Source organism: Rhinoraja longicauda, chromosome 22 (genome assembly GCF_053455715.1).
Source record: "Rhinoraja longicauda isolate Sanriku21f chromosome 22, sRhiLon1.1, whole genome shotgun sequence".
Classification (NCBI taxonomy): domain Eukaryota; kingdom Metazoa; phylum Chordata; class Chondrichthyes; order Rajiformes; family Arhynchobatidae; genus Rhinoraja; species Rhinoraja longicauda.
Window position 1 is genome coordinate 32,039,880 of NC_135974.1, and position 17,855 is coordinate 32,057,734.

At 45.4% G+C, this 17,855-nt stretch overlaps 1 protein-coding gene across 1 annotated transcript in view; it reads right to left on the reverse strand.

Annotated features, from left to right (window-relative positions):
- The window catches only part of LOC144604533 (extracellular sulfatase Sulf-2-like), a 244,641-nt gene that overhangs the window by 170,258 nt on the left and 56,528 nt on the right, over positions 1-17,855 (reverse strand). The window contains exon 3 of the mRNA XM_078419046.1: positions 2,116-2,219. The gene's annotated coding sequence lies outside the window, so the exon portion shown is untranslated. The remainder of the gene's footprint in view (positions 1-2,115; positions 2,220-17,855) is intronic.

Sequence of the window (17,855 nt, forward strand, 5' to 3'; positions counted from 1 at the left end):
GCGATCCTCGCCACTAACACTATCCTATACGCTAGGAAGGGCCTGTTTCTGCGCTGTATCTCTAAACTAGAAAAAAAAATGGAAAAAACAAGGCTGGTCCACAAGTTAACATGTTTAAACTGAGGGAAAGTCAACTCTGATGGTATTAAGCAGGAGCTTGCAACAAAAAAAAAATATCCCAGCCAGAAAGATCATCAGCCCTGCATCGCGCCCACAAGCCTCTTAAGACTTGTGTATTTTTCAATGCGATCATTCCCCATTCTTCAAAGATTGGAGATCATAGATCCAGCCTGCTTCATCCCCTCAGATCCGAGCCTTCCGATTCTATCTGGCGAGTCTTTGTTGCTTTCCCTCCGAGCAAGTATTTTCTCACTTTGGCAGGGAGCGCAGGACTACACAAAAACATTTCAAATGTAATCTATGTTTAGAGCCCAATATAATTGAAGAAAGATACCTATAATCTTGTGATGAAATTCTCTTGAAACGAAGGTCAACATTCCATTTGCTCTCCTAAATATCCGCTGGTTTTGGATGAGGCTCCCGTTAAGCTTTATCTAGAATACTGTGCTCAGTATTAGTGTCTCAATTATAAGAGGCCTTGGAATAGGTTGAAAGAGCTGGATCGTTCTAAAGCTCTCAGCTTTACACCGGGATTTGAAATGTTGTGTCTTTTTGCGCCACACTGATACCGGTTTAAAGGAAATTTAATTGAAGTGTTAAAAAGAAAATGGTTTTCACTGTGTCCATTCACGTGGATAATTCATCATTGGGTAAACTCAGGAAAACATGGTGTTATCAGAATCAGAATCACCTTCATTGTCATCCAAAAAAACAAGTCTTTTGGACGAAATTCCGTTGCCCACAGTCCAACAATAAGAGCAATAAAAATAAGCAATTACACACACAATCACAAACCAACACAAAACAAAAAAAAGAGAAAAACATCCATCACAGTGAGTCTCCTCCAGTCACCTCCTCACTGTGATGGAAGGCCAGAATGCCTTTTCTCTTCCCCTGCCATCTTCTCCGGCGGTCAGGCTGTTGAAGTTGCCACGTTCCAGGCCGCGCCGGACGGTGAAAAGTCCGCAGCGTGCCGACCCAAGCCCCGCGATCCGGGGCTATATTAATGGTGGATATATTCGGTGGATATATTAATGGCAGCAATTGGCCGGATTCAATGCCAGAAGATTAATCTAGACACAGCGTAGGTGTTGATATACAAAACAAACCATTCGTTTAGATTAGTGAGATGCAGCGTGGAAACAGGCTCTTCGGCCCACCGAGTCCGTGCCGCCCAGCGACCCCCCGCACATTAACACCAGCCTTAACACACACTAGGGACAATTTACAATTTTACCAAGCCAATTAACCTACAGACCTGTACGTCTTTGGAGTGTGGGAGGAAACCGGAGCACCCGGAAGAAACCCACGCAGTCACAGGGAGAACATACATACTCTGAACAGGTCGCACCCGTAGTCAGGATTGAACTCTGGGCTCTGGAGTTGTAAGGCAGCAATTCTACAGCTACGCCACCGTGCTGCCCCGTATCTTAAATTGGTAACAACATACAAATTACAACCAAATTAGATCCCTATTTTTGCAAATATTACATGAAAATGTGTTGAAAATTCATTAAAAATTGAAAAATATACGCCCTTGAATAGTTAACCACTGCTTACTTATAACTTTGCCCACCAAGGGTGAATATGCTGCTTGATGCCTTCAATCCTTGGTTGAGAACAGTGAAATGAAACAGATCCCTTCAGAATAATAAATAATTCACTTAAGCATCAAAAAGTTTGCAGGTGAATAAATAATCAGTCTTTTGCATCTGTGTAGATGGATTTTGTTTGCACTATCCATCAATAATTACGAGCATTTCTGTCCATAATCCTCTTATCTTCCAAAGTAATTTGTGCATTTTCCAGAACACAGTTTACACTCATGGCTATAATCAGATTATTCCTTAGAACCTGAAGATTTATTTCAAAACAGGCTTCACATTTTGAAAAATAAACATAGACAAAAATCCCATCTGCGGACCAGACCATAAATAGACATTGAAAAGCGAATTATGATAAATCGTCTGCACTCTGCTCAAATTACTGCATTACCTGAAATTTTTCTTTTGTACAATGGACGCACTGTGTTCTGGCGAGGCTCCGTTGAACGCAGAACAAACCCTCGCAGATTTTGAACATGCACTCCTGTAGTTTACCTTTAATTGAAAAAAAAGGGGGATTGATGAGATTATTGAGCAGATAGAGAGAGCATACAACTATTCTAAGATTGCAAGATTCAACTTTGGCACTGGCTTCCAGTGGTACACACATTGGCTTGAAGGCACCACATATGAAATATGCCCTGTCGTATTCAGCAATGTTATTATGAGGAATGAACTTTGGTGCCAACTATGCAGGCATAGTTGTGGAACTCTGAGACAGTGGTTCTATTGCATCATTGAATCATGACTGACATATCATTCCCTCTCAACTCCAGTCTCTTGCCTTCTCCCCTTAACATTTGATGCCCTTACTAATCAAGAGTGAGGATGGCACGGTGGCGCAGCGGTAGAGTTCCTGCCGTACAGCGCCAGAGACCCGGGTTCGATCCCGACTAATGGCGCTGTCTGTGTGGAGTTTGCACGTCCTCCCTGTGACGGCGTGGGTTTTCTCCGGGAGCTCCGGTTTCCTCCCACACTCCCAAGACGGACAGGTGAGAAGGTTGATTGGCTTCTGTAAAATTGCAAAATGTCCCAAAGGAATAGGATAAGGATAGTCCGAGTGTACTTGGTGATCACTGGTTGGCATGGACTCAGTGGGCCGAAGGGCCTGTTGCCATGCTGTATCTCTAAAGTCTAAAGAAGGAGGAAGAAGTAATTGGCTACTGTAAATTGCCCAAGGGTGTAGGATAGAAGTAATGCATACAGGTAGGTGATCGCTGGCTGGTACAGACTCTTTGTGAGCTGAGGGGCCTGTTTCCACACTGTATCTCTAAACTGCATTAAACTAAACAACCTAGGGAGAGGTTGAGTAGGCTGGATCTCTATTCCATGGTGTGCAGAAGGATGAGGGAAACAAAATCATGAGAGGAATAGATTGGGTAGATGCACAGAGTCTTTTGCCCAGAGTTGGGGAGTCGGGGACCAGAGGACATAGGTTTAAGATGAAGCGGAAAAGATTTAATAGGAATCCGAGGGGTAACTTTTTCACACAAAGTGTGGTGGGTGTATGGACCAAGCTGCCAGAGGAGGTAGTTGAGGCTGGGACTATCCCATCGTTTAAGAAACAGTTGGACAGGTACGTGGATAGGACAGGTTTGAAGGGTTACGGACCAAGCGCAGGCAAGTGGGACTGGTGTAGCTGGGACATTGTTGGCCGGTGTGGGCCGAAGGGCCTGTTTCCACACTGTATCACTCTATGACTCGAGGTCAGAATCACACCTGGTTCTGTGGAACTCTGAGACAGTGGTTCTACCAGCTATGTCACCCATAACACATGGATTGTTATATCCATCTGCTAGGGAATGATTTCCCGGTGGCTGAGCACTTCAACTCCCCCTCCCACTCCCAGTCTGACCTTTCTGTCATGGGCCTCCTCCAGTGCCATAGTGAGGCCCACCGGACATTGGAGGAACAGCACCTCATATTTCGCCTGGGCAGCTTGCAGCCCAGTGGTATGAACATCGACTTCTCCAACTTTAGATAGTTCCTCTGTCGCTCTCTTCCCCTCCCCCTTCCCAGATCTCCCTCTATCTTCCTGTCTCCACCTATATGCTTCCTTTGTCCCGACCCCCTGACATCAGTCTGAAGAAAGGTCTCGACCCGAAACGTCGCCCATTCCTTCTCTCCTGAGATGCTTCCCGACCTGCTGAGTTACTCCAGCATTTTGTGAATAATCACATCTATGTTGGACACCTCCCAATCCACGCACCAAATAACACCATAAACAAGGGCGCTGGCTACCAGGCTACGCCACCTTGAATAAACACATTGAGCTGCAATGCCAGGATTGTTATAGTGCAGACATTGACCACATAGCTCCGGGCGCGAGGGGATTGTTTCCCAGTACACGTAGCACACTATTATTCATGAGAAACAAATACAGCGTTAGATCTCTGATACTGGATCTTGGAGGGATTTCAAAACCAAAGTAAAACATTAAGCTGTTGCTGATGGCACCGCTGTTCCTGGCTATCAACAACAGGAAATTGCAACACTTATACTTTGAAAGAGCAGAGAGACTTCACCCCCACCAAATTGTAATTCTGTGATCCCATGGTTTTGATTGAACATTTACACCACAATACCCCGGCACGGTGGCGCAGCGGTAGAGTTGCTGCCTTACACCGAATGCAGCGCCGGAGACTCAGGTTCGATGCTGACTACGGGCGCCGTCTGTACGGAGTTTGTACGTTCTCCCCGTGACCTGCGTGGGTTTTCTCCGAGATCTTCGGTTTCCTCCCACACTCCAAAGACGTGCAGGTTTGTAGGTTAATTGGCTGGGCAACTGTTTAAAAAAATTGTCCTTAGTGGGTGTAGGATAGTGTTAGTGTGCGGGGATCGCTGGGCGGCGCGGGCCCGGTGGGCCTGTTTCTGCGCTGTATCTCTAAATCTAAAAAAATAAAATAAAATATCAACTGGCAAAGGCGGCGCAGTAGCGCAGCAGTAGAGATGCTGCCTTACAGCGCCAGGGACCCGGGTTCGGTCCTGACTACGGGTGATGTCCGGACGGAGCTTGTCCGTTCTCCCCGTGACCTGCGTGGGTTTGCTCCGGGATCTCCGGTTTCCTCCCACGCTCCCAAGGCATACAGGTTTTGTAGTTTAATTGGCTTGGTATAAATGTACAATTGCCCCCTAGTGCATGTAGCGTAGTGTTAATGAGTGGGGATCGCTGGTCGGTGCGGACCCGGTGGGCAGACGGGCTGTTTCCACGCTGTATCTCTAAACTAAAAAATAAAATAAAATAAAATAAAAACTATTGACATAGAGTCTTGATTAGTAAGAGTGTCAGGAGTTACCGGGAGAAGACAGGAGAATGGGGTTGAGAGGGAAAGAGAGATCAGCCATGATTGAATGGCGGAGTAGACTTGATGTGCACATTGTGGTATAAGAAAATAACTGCAGATGCTGGTCCAAATCGAAGGTATTTATTCACAAAATGCTGGAGTAACTCAGCAGGTCAGGCAGCATCTCAGGAGAGAAGGAATGGGTGACGTTTCGGGTCGAGACCCTTCTTCAGACTGATGTCAGGGGGCGGGACAAAGGAAGGATATAGGTGGAGACAGGAAGATAGAGGGAGATCTGGGAAGGAGGAGGGGAAGAGAGGGACATTGTGGTCATTTTAAGATGTAGAAAGGAACTGCAGATGCTGGTTTACATCAAAGATAGACACAAAATGCTGGAGTAACTCAGCGGGTCAGGCAGCATCTGTGGATACTCTGCTGCCATGAATCAGTGACGATCCTTCCTCTGACTTCACATTTCACGCCTCTTCTATCCTCACACATTTATCTCGGCTTTTCCTCTCTGGTCTTTGTCTGACCATCTGCCAATCCAAAACTCCCCTCACCTGTATTCCCCCCCCACAACACATGGAATCAAGGAACTGCAGATGCTGGTTTGCAAAAGAAGTCACGGTGTGCTGGAGTAGCTCAGTGGGTCAGGCAGCATCTCTGGGGAACCTAGCCATGTTCTTCTGAGACACTGGTGAGCCATTCCAACACTCTATGCCTTCTTCCACCTCTCAATCACCAGGCTTTGTTTCTCTCCCCCCCCCCCTCCCCCCCTCCCCCCCCCCTCCCCCCACCACTACAATCAGCCTGAAGAAGGGCCCCGAAACGAAACGTCACCTATCCATGTTCTCCAGAGATCCTGCCTGACCCGCTGAGTTACTCCAGGGCCATTCGTAGTCACGTGTGTGACCACAAATGTGCAAAATTGTGGAATACACCTCTTCTAATTCTGAAAGCATTACAGGTACATTGTTTTGTACTGGATATATATGACTTGTATATGTCGAAGTTTATCAAGTGAAATCTTTATATGTTATGCTGACAATGTTTGTTTAGGGTAAGAGGTCAAATATATATGACTGGTCACGTGTGTGACCGTGTGAGGTCACACACGTGACTAAGAATGGCCCTCCAGTAGTCCGTTTCTTTTTTGTAAACAGACATCTACAGTTCCTTGTATCAACATGATACTTTCCTGATTGCCCTTTGAGTAGCGTCGCTGATTTGTAAAGAAAATACGCTTTTTCTTTAGTTTAGTTCATGTTTAGTTTCATTTAGATTTGAGTTACAGAATGGAAACAGGCCCTTCGGCCCACCGAGTCCGCGCCGACCTTCGATGCCTGCACACTGGCACTATCCTACACACCAGGGGCAATTTTTCCGAAGCCAATTAACCTACAAACCTGTACGTCTTAGGGGCATGGGAGGAAACCGGAGCACCCGGAGAAAACCCACGCGGTCACAGGTAGAACGTACAAACTCCGTACAGGCAGCACCCGTAGTCAGGATTGAACCCGGGTCTCTGACGCTGTGAGGCAGCAACTCTACCGCTGCGCCACCGTGCCGCTTGTAAATTAATTTTCTGACCTAAAGCACGAGCTTATCCAAAAACACGTCAGTGATGTTCTGCCCTTCTTCAACTTACAATTTATCTTTGTTCAAATGAAAATTGATGTACATGTGTAGGCATGATAGAGGATTATCTCATGCCTTGGTTTGCCAGAGATGTGTTGGCGTGATTCAAAACCTAAAGACGGCACAGCAATTTTTTGTTTATTCATTCTTGCCTTATTTCTTTAAAAAAATAAATAAACGATAACAAAATGTCTGTCCCATCTACAAAGTTCAGCTTGTAATGAAAGCATTAACGTGCAGATGTGCTAATATTTCTCCCACAATATCCTTTGACCCAGGGCTGCAGTTGGCTTTTTTTCAGGAACAGTGCCAGAAACCTATCTCCTGTTATCTGCAACTATCTTTCTTAAAGTATTTGAAACATCAGCATCACATAAATATGAGCAAACGCAGAAATATTTAAGAACAAGCATTAAAACTACACAGACTTCCCAAGTCCATGCAAACTCCTTGGGATCAAAAGAGGGATATAAAAATATCTGTGATACATTTGGGCGGCATGGTGGCGCAGAGGTAGAGTTGCTGTCTTACAGCGCAAAAGACCCAAGTTCCATCCATACCACTGTGTGCTGTCTGCGCGGAGTTTGCACGTTCTCCCTGCGACCGTGTGGGTTTTCGCTGGTTTCCTCCCACGCTCCAAAGACGTGCAGGTTTGGAGGTTAATTGGCTTCTGTAAATTGTCCCTAGTTTGTAGGACAGAACTAGCATATGGGTGATTATTGGTCAGCGCACACTAGGTGGGCTGAAGGGCCTGTTTCGACACTGTTTCTCTAAACTAAACTAAACTAAACCAAAATATTGTGATAGGAGGAGGTAGGGTCCTGACCTAAAAAAGTCGTCTATCCATGCTCTCCGGGGATGCTGCCTGACCCGCTGAGTTACTCCGGCACTTTGTAAACCAACATCTGCAGTTCCTTGTTTCAGGTTGCCTCATGATTGTCCGACGATCAATCAGACCATGATTGATCTGTATATTAACTGCAAGAGCCAAGCTCGGTTGCTTAATCCTTGATATTGTTGCCAAACAACAAAAACTATCAATCTTAGTCTTGGCATTACTGCTGATATCTGCCTGTGCTTTTACCTAAGGAATCAATTGATGTCTGGAAGGCCAAAAGACTTACAATCTCCATAACGTTAATGTGGTGTAATGGCAGAGCTGCTGCCTTACAGCACTGGAGACCTGGGTTCAATCCTGACCATGGGTACTTGTCTGTACGGAGTTTATAGGTTGACCCCGTGACCAGCGTGGGTTTTCTCCGAGATCTTCACTTTCCTCCCCCACTCCAAAGTCGTACAGGTTTGTAGCTTAATTGGTTTGGTGCAAATGAGTTCCTCGTGAGTGCAGGGCAGTGTTAATGTGCAGGGATCGCTGGTCGGCGCGGACTCGGTGGGCCGAAGGGCCTGTTTCCACGCTATATCTCTCTCACCCTCTAACTTCAACGGGCATCTGCTGCCTTCCCACAGCCTCACCCTGACAGCTCGACAGCCAAGTTTAACTTTAGCACTGAATGACAACAATCTATTTTACCACTGGGGAAATCATATCCAAGCTGAATCCAATCCCTCACTCAGCATTACATGTAGATGATTTATTCAATAACTATCACAACCATAAACCCATGGTGGATTACACCATAGTGTAAAATCAATAACTCATTTAGGTACAGCAAGTATTATTATTACTGTAAATGGTGCCAAATCAATACATTCTTAAAAACCTGTGCAAGGAAAATGAGAAAGGTTGTCAAAATAGCCCCAAAAATAATGGAAATCTATAAATGGGAAACAGAAATATGGTTCAAGTCATCATTCAGGGAGCGATCGTAGAAATTATTGGACAACATTTGGCAGGAGCGTGCTACTATATCTGTTCAGCTGGTGTGGACGCTCAATGCTTTCCAACAAAGAGTGGGTTTGCTACCTGAACTGAGGTGATCTTACAGCTTCAACCATGACCTTATCGTTCTCTCACAAGGATTCACACAAAGGGTGGTGGGTGTATGGAACGAGCTGCCAGAGGAGGTAGTTGAGGCTGGGACTATCCCATCCTTTAAGAAACAGTTAGACAGGTACATGGATAGGACAGGTTTGGAGGGATATGGACCAAGCGCAGGCAAGTGGGACTAGTGCAGCTGGGACTTTATTGGCCGGTGTGGGCAAGTTGGGCCAAAGGGCCTGTTTCCACACTGTATCACTCCATAACTCTATGACTCTATGATTACAAGATTTTAAGTTTAGTTTAGTTTAGAGATACGACGCTGAAACAGGCTCTTCATCCCACCGAGTCAGCGCCGACCAGCAAACACCCTGCACACTAACACTATCCCACACACACTGGGGACAATTTACAATTATACTGAGCCAATTAACTTACAAAACCCGTATGTCTTTGGAGTGTGGCAGGCAACTTTGGTTTAAATGTAAAAATTGTCCCTAGTGCAGGATAGTGTTAGTGTGCGGGCATCGCTGGTCGTTGTGGACTCGGTGGGCCGCGGGGCCTGGTTCCGTACTGTATCTCTACACTACACTAAACTGAACTAAAACTGAAACTATAGTTGCCACAACCTGTGGTGTCTCTACGCAAGACATCCCACTTAGTAGTTACTTGTGGCAGGATTACAATTTGGTTCAACATGATGCCTTAACTTGCTCTCGACAATACTGAGCAATACAAGAGAAATAAGGAGAGCTTTTGGGAGAGTTGGATAAAGTTAGATGACTCATGGAAATGGACCACCTTTGACCAGTGTGGACGGTGGCCTGTCAACAACACCCTTTGTTGACGGCATAGAAAGTGTAGCTTCTCCTTTGCTCGTTGTAAGATCAAGAATGCTCTCCATAAGGACTGTTTATGATCTATTGAATGTGTCGAGTTCGCGTTCGCGGTCAGTTGGATGACAATAATCAGATCCCCTCTCATCCTTCTAAATTCCAGTGTATACAAGCCCAGTCGCTCCAGTCTTTCAACATACGACAGTCCCGCCATTCTGGGAATAACCTAATGAACCTATCCTGCACTCAATAGCAAGAATGTCCTTCCTCAAATTTGGAGACTAAATTTATTCCCAGACAAAACATTCCTTGGAGTTCCTTGGAGTTATGATGGGCAAAAAAAACAAGAGGTGCTGGAATAACTCAGCCAGTCAGGCTGCATCTCTGGAGAACATGGATCGGTGACATTTCGGATTGAAGATCTGAAGAAAGGTCTCGACCCAAAACATCACCTACTCATGTTCTCCGGAGATGCTGCCTGACTCATTGAGTTACTCTAGCATTTTGTGTCTTTTTTAAAAAACCAGCATCTGCAGTTCTTTGTGTTTAAAGGGCCTGTCCCACTTTAGGCGATTTTAAGGCGACTGCCAGTGACTAGGCTGTCGCCGACAGTTCGCCGGGTGTCGCAGGCATGATCGTGAGGAGTCTTCCAAGATTCGTAGTGGATCTCAGCGCGGCGCTGAGAAATCATCCGGAGTGAAATTTCTCGGCGACAGCTGGCTTGTCGCCAGGTATCGTTGCTTATTGCGGGCGCTGTCGCATGCTGTCCCCAGGTTTGCTAGGTTCTCTTTGATGCATTTAGAAGCACATAATATTAAAATAAGTAAAGTCATTTCAAAATACCATAAAATGCTTGTGTTTAACCAATTTATTTACCGTCTGGACATTTGACAGGTAGATTGGAGGCGACAGTTTGACGGTCAGGTAAGAGTGGGAATTTTCGCAATGTTTATGGCCATCAGCCATTACATTTAAAGTGGGCTCCCAACCCAGATATGCAACCCAGAAACCAGATATGCATCTCCCGTACATTTTCAAAGAATGCCCACACACGTTTCACAAAAATCCACTTAACCACTTTTTAAATTATATTTTTTAATACAGCTATTAGTAAACTGGAAATCCAGTTTATACCTTGTTACAGTGATGCTTGGTTTTTAAGTAACCCATACAAGATGTTATACTGACTTGTCAGTGATTTCAGCGAAAATTAGGACGCCGGAGAAGCATTGACAGCGTGGGAATTTCACGATGTTTCCGAAGACGGTGTAATCTCCACCTGACTCGGCATTGTCGTGGTCATTGTCGTCGGGTAAAAGAAAATTTTGGCGATCTGCTACGACTTTGACAGTCGCCGGCAGTCGCCAAAAAAATCGGCAAAGTGGGACAGGCCCTTAAGTGGGTAACTTGAAAGATCAGGCATCAGCTCTGGAGAACATGGACAGTTTCGAATCAGGACCCTTCTTCAGGGGGTATCAGGTGAAGTTTTGTACCAGGACCTTTCATCAACAACGATAGCAACAACGCCCTGGAACCAACCTCAAACCTGAGAAACAAATTTCTCAGGTTATACTTTGTGCCAGGGATTCCAGTGAGTTTTCAAAATATCGCTATAATTGCTTTCTTACTCAAGTGGAAAGATGCTGTTTCAGACTATTGAGGCTGTGACTCAGAGCACATCCAACAGTCCCATTCCCCCATTTATTTTCCTGCAAATCCCCATGTGTCCTTCAGTTGCCCCTGAATCTCCTGCCACCCACCTAGCCGCTAACATGGTGGTGCAGCGGTAGAGTTGCTGCCTCACAGTGCCAGAGACTCTGGTTCGATCCTGACTATGAGTGCTGTCTGTATGGAGTTTGCACGTTCTCCCCGTGACCTGCCTGGGTTTTCTCCGGGTGCTCCGGTTTCCTCTCACACTCCAAAGAAGGATGAGAGGGGATCTCATTGAAACATATAAGATTATTAAGGGATTTTAGATTTTTTTTTAGATTTTAGAGATACAGCGCAGAAACAGGCCCTTCGGCCCACCGGGTCCGCGCCGCCCAGCGATCCCCGCACACTAACACTATCCTACACCCACTAGGGACAATTTTTACATTTGCCCAGCCAATTAACCTACATACCTGTACGTCTTGGGAGTGTGGGAGGAAACCGAAGATCTCGGAGAAAACCCACGCAGGTCACGGGGAGAACGTACAAACTCCGTACAGACGGCGCCCGTAGTTGGGATCGAACCTGAGTCTCCGGCGCTGCATTCGCTGTAAGGCAGCAACTCTACCGCTGCGCCACCAAGTTTGTAGGTTAATAGGCTTGTGCGAGTTGTAAATTGGTCCTAGTGTGTAGGATAGTGCTCGTGTCTGGGGTGATCGTTGGTCAACACGGACTCGGTGTGCTGAAAGGGCCCGTGTGCGTGCTATAGTTTTAAAGTGTAAAGAAGATAGACACAAAAATCTGGAGTAACTCAGCGGGTCGGACAGCATCTCCGGAGAGAGGGAAGAGGTGACGTTTCGGGTCGAGACCCTAGTTCAGACCGAGAGTCAGGGTGAAGGGAAACGAGAGATATAGACGGTGATAGAGAGAGATATCGAACACTTGCAGGAAAGATATGCAAAAAAGTGACGATGATAAAGGAAGCAGGCCACTGTTAGCTGTGGGCTAGGTGAGGGGGGGTTACAGACAATGTGACTCAACAAGACGACTATGAAGCTTATACGATGTAGGTGGTGGAGGGATGGAGAGAGGGGGGAAGCAAGGGTTACTTGAAGTTGGGGAAATCTGCCCAAGCGAAATATGAAATAAATAATATTTATTGTCAACATTCTGAGCTACACGCTTCAATCACCACTGAAGGCACATTCCTCCCGTATTGTAATTGCACGCCACATTGTCAATGTTGAGTTTGATTGCGGTGTGCGATCGAGAATACAATTGTCGTCCCAAAGGACCATTGCCGTTTAAGTTAATGAGTCATTGAATTTAGAAACAGCTGCACACAGCCCATTCAACGCATTCAGTAAACATCTGCAGGGTCACATTGTGAAATGTCCTGAACCGGGTCCAGATGTGTTTCTTGTTACTAATAAATCAAACGGAGAATAACGCAATGAAAATTGGAAAAATTCTATTCATAATTGGATCGGTTTGAAATTCCAGCTCTTCAAAGTGTCATTCATAACACGAAACAATGAGAGGTCTGTAAGATTAACGACAAGGAAGTCTAACCTTTTCCATTACTCCAGGTACACTCTCCTCTTCAGGTACCTGACCCTACCTCACCTTACCTTGTGGACACCACAGCTTCTCCTTGCCCAATTCAGTTAGACCAACAGCAAATCTAGTTGAGATAGACACAAAGTGCTGGAGTAACTTAGCGGGTCAGGCAGCATCTCTGGAGAAAAAGGAATAGGTGACTTTTTGGGTCAACCCTAGACGTCACCCATCCTTTTTCTCCAGAGATGCTGCCTGGCTCGTTGAGTTACTCCAGCACTTTGTGAATATCTTTGGCATAAACCAGCATCTGCAGTTCCTTGTTTGCAGCAAATTTAGTTGCATAGGTTTAGGATTATTATTGCCACCTGTCTTGCATGATATCTAATCACACCGGATAATAATATAACCTAAATCCAATCAAGCCAAACTCAAGTACAGTAGGTAGAGTGAAAGGAAAGGCACAGAGTGCAGAATATAGCTCTCAGCATTGTAGCACAACGGGTCCAGAGACAAAGTCCAATGTCTGCTTAGGGGTAGAGGCGAACCGGAGAGTATCATAGATAATTGAAAGTCCATTCAGAAACCTGATAACAGAGGGGAAGATAGACACAAAATGCTGGAGTAACTCAGCAGAACAAGCAGCATCACTAGAGCGACTAGGCTTGTATACACTGGAATTTAGAAGGATGAGAGGGGATCTTATCGAAACACATAAGATTATTAAGGGGTTGGACACGTTAGAGGAGGGAAACATGTTCCCAATGTTGGGGGAGTCCAGAACCAGGGGCCACAGTTTAAGAATAAGGGGTAGGCCATTTAGAACAGAGATGAGGAAAAACCTTTTTCAATCAGAGAGTTGTAAATCTGTGGAATTCTCTGCCTCCGAAGGCTGTGGAGGCCAATTCTCTGAATGTATTCAAGAGAGAGCTAGATAGAGCTCTTAAGGATAGCGGAGTCAGGGGGTATGGGGAGAAGGCAGGAACGGGTTACCGATTGAGAATGATCAGCCATGATCACATTGAATGGTGGTGCTGGCTCGAAGGGCCGAATGGCCTACTCCTGCACCTATTGTAGTGCACCAGTCCCACGGACAAAGTCCACTGCCTGATTCGTTTAGATCGACAACACAAAACCTTACATTTTGTCAAGAATGAAAAACTCAGACAATAGTTGAACAAAATAGCAGTGTGGAGTCACAAGGGTGTCACACTCCAAAAAGATGCAAGACTGGGTGGGGCAAGTTAAAAGGTGCTTCAAACTGGGCAGCACAGTGGCACGGCCGTTCCCATCGCACCAGAGAACCGGGGTCGATCCTGACCTCAGGTGCTGCCTGCCTGCGTGGAGTTTGCACGTCCTCGCTGTGACCACGCGGGCCTCACCCGGCTGCTCCGGTTTCCTCCCACACACAAAGGACATGAAGATTAGCAGGTCGATTGACCTCTGTGAATGGCCCCCAGTGTGTAGAGAGTGGGTGAGGATGTGGGATAACAGAACCAGTCTGAAGTGGTCTGCTGGAGCTCAGTGGGCCAAAGGGCCTGTCTGCATGCTGCATTTCTACACTAAACAAAAACATGGTATCTAACCAATGAGTCCGCGTATTTTTAATGCTAATTCCCATTGCATACAATTTGCTGTGGCTGCTTTATTGTTCAAGGGTGTTTTACGAATTTTAAAGAAATATTTGGGGCGTCACGGTGGCGCAGCGGTAGAGTTGCTGCCTGACGGTGAATGCAGCGCGGGAGACCTGGGTTCGATCCCAACTGCGGGCGCTGTCTGCACGGAGTTTGTACGTTGTCCTGGTGACCTGCGTGGGTTTTCTCAGAAATCTTCGGTTTCCTCCCACACTCCAAAGAGGTACAGGTATGTAGGTTAATTGGCTTGGTAAATGTAAAAAATTGTCCCTAGTGGGTATAGGATAGTGTTAGTGTGCGGGGATCGCTGGTCGGCGTGGACCCGGTGGGCCGAAAGGGCCCGTTTCCGCGCTGTATCTCTAAAAGCTAAACTAAACTAATTTACTCCAATAGTCACGAACCATCGTAGTTATGAGCTGACGCAAGTAGCACATAACTGACACCTTCAAATCCCACAGGGCTCGTTCTACTTACTTCTCCGTGGCAAGCTTTGCTTTTGCTCAGCTGCCTTTGGGATTTAAAACAAATGCTCCAGAGACTTTCCCCGACTTGATCACGATTCTGTTTGTTTCCTCGGATTTTGCTTTGGCATTCTCGGGAGAATTCTGACTTAGGAATGGGGGTAAAGATGTGCACATGATAGGCACACGATGCATGTTCCCGATTTAGAACGAGGAGCCCTGTTGATTAGTGTTAGTTTAGTTTATTGTCACGTGTACCGAGGTACAGTGAAAAGCTTGTTGCATGCTAACCAATAAATAAATAAATAACTCTTTAAATTAACAAATGATAGATGAGCAGATGAATAAATATTGCCAGTTCCAGTACAGCAGAGCGTCAACTATGGTATTCTGAAGCACCAATTGCCACTTTTGATTGCTGTAGTTGACATACGAAAGAAAGAAAGATAAATAAATAAATAGGCCGATAAATAAATAGATAAATACACGAAGAGATAGATAATAGATAAATAAATAGATATAGATAGACAAATAAATAAATGGGTGGCTGAATAAATAAACAAATGATAAATAGATAAATGAATAGATCGGGTAGATGCACAGAGTCTCTTGCCCAGAGTAGGTGAATCGAGGACCAGAGGACGTAGGTTTAAGGTGAAGGGGAAAAGATTTAATAGGAATCTGAGGGGTAACTTTTCCACACAAAGGGTGGTGGGCGTATGGAACGAGCTGCCAGAGGAGGTAGTTGAGGCTGGGACTATCCCAACATTTAAGAAACAGTTAAGACTGGTACATGGATAGGACAGGTTTGGTGGGATATGGGCCAAACGCAGGCGGGTGGGACTAGTGTAGCTGGGGCATGTTGGCCGGTGAGGGGAAGTTGGGCCAATGGGCCTGTTTCCACGCCTGTATGACTGTGTGACTCAAAATATATAAACAAGTAGATAGAGAGATTACTCAATTAATTAATTAAATGGCTCATTATTAAAAAGATAGTGCAGCATTGGGACCCCACTGTCGGTCCAAAAATTACACCAGCAGTTTCCACCAATAGTGTAATGACACTTTTACAATAACTTTCCCCTTGAGGTAATACCCAGAAATAGCCTAAATAGAGCCACTTTGATGGGTTAAATAAGGTCATTCTGTTCGATACCTTAAGACATTCTCCACATCTCAGCGGATGTGATAAAATGTTTTCATATGTCTGCAAAAAAAGACTAGTGTCAAATGCATCATTGATGAAAGATGTGAGGAATTAAGCTATTACTAAGTCCATAAGTCCATAAATTACACACAGCGGATAAGCAAAATGTTCAGGTAACACACACTGCAAACTGTTTACAAAGGATTCTGAGAATGTTACAAATACTGCAACACGCACACCCGAACCACATCCTGTGACTTTATTCAGGCTGCACATTATCACAGCAACTGTAGATACCTAGGAGATAATTACCAGCAACATCTAACTGTTCAACACAACGAGTTAGAGCAAATCTCAAAGCCCTGAAAAACACCCATCTTTGTTTTTCCTAAAGTCAACAGTATGAAAATAAGCCAAACGCTGAGAATGCTGAACAAATCTCACCAACTATGACAATAATAATATTGAAACCTCTTTAATAAAAGAAAGACATGTACTCACGCACAAGGTAGATGATAGTTTAGTTTAGTTTCGTTTAAAAACAGGCCCTTCGGCCCACCGAGTCCGCACCGACCAGCGATCCCCACACACTAACACTATCTGGCCTATCCAATCCCTTAGGAATTTTATATAATTCTTTAAGATCCCCTCCCATCCTTCTAAATTCCAGTGAATATAAGCCCAGTCAACCCATTCTTTCATCGTATGTCAGTCCCGCCATTCCGGGAATTAACCTGGTGAAACTACTCTGCACTCCCTCAACAGCAAGAATGTCCTTCCTCAAATTGGGAGACCAAAACTGCACACAATACTCCAGGTGTGGTCTCACCAGGGCCCTGTACAACTGCAGTAGGACCTCCTTGCTCCTATACTGAAATCCTCTCGCACTGAAGGCCAACATGCCATTAGCTTTCTTCACTGCTTGCTGTACCTGCATGCTTACTTTCAGTGCCTGATGTACAAGGCCACCCAGGTCTTGGTGCTCCTTGCAGGGGAAGTTTGTTTTTATACAGAGGGGGTTGAGTTCCAGGAACGTGCTGCCATGGGTGATGGTGGAGGCAGATACGATAGTGGTGTTCAAGGGACTTTTGGATAGGCACACGGACATGCATGGAATAGAGGTATATGGATATGGAAGTGTCGGCAGATAAGAGTTGGTCTTGGCTTCATGTTCTGCACTGACGTTGTGGGCCGAAGGGCCTGTTCCTGTGCTGTACTGTTCCAAGTTACCTGATCAAGTGGGTATCATTTTCTTTTCTACTTCCTTACTGCCTCTTGTGTTAATTCTTAAACAAGCACACACTTGGAGCAGTAGAAGCATAGAAACATAGAAAATAGGTGCAGGAGGAGGCCATTTGGCCCTTCGAGCCAGCACCGCCATTCATTGTGATCATGGCAGATCATCCACAATCAGTAACCTGTGCCTGCCTTCTCCCCATATCCCTTGATTCCACTAGCCCCTGGAGCAATATCCAACTCTTTTAAATTCATTCAGTGAATTGGCCTCCACTGGCTTCTGTGGCAGAGAATTCCACAAATTCACAACTCTCTGGGTGAAAAAGTTTCTTCTCACCTCAGTTTTAAATGGCCTCCCCTTTATTCTTAGACTGTGGCCCCTGGTTCTGGACTCCCCCATCATTGGGAACATTTTTCCTGCATGTAGCTTGTCCAGTCCTTTTATAATTTTTAAAATTATAAGTAATGGCATTGGAATTTGTTGACCCCCATGCCAATACACATTCTCCCAAGATTTAGGCATTTTAGGTCCTGTATCTCCTCGCTGTTCCTCAACCGTTGTCGAATCTTGCACGTGCCACTCTGATAATAAAATATTATCTACATACATACGTATGTCGTGTGCAGTCAAAATGTATCTCATCGAAACGTATAAGATTATTCAGGGGTTGGACACGCTAGAGGCAGGAAACATGTTCCCAATGTTGGGGGAGTCCAGAACCAGGGGCCACAGTTTAAGAATAAGA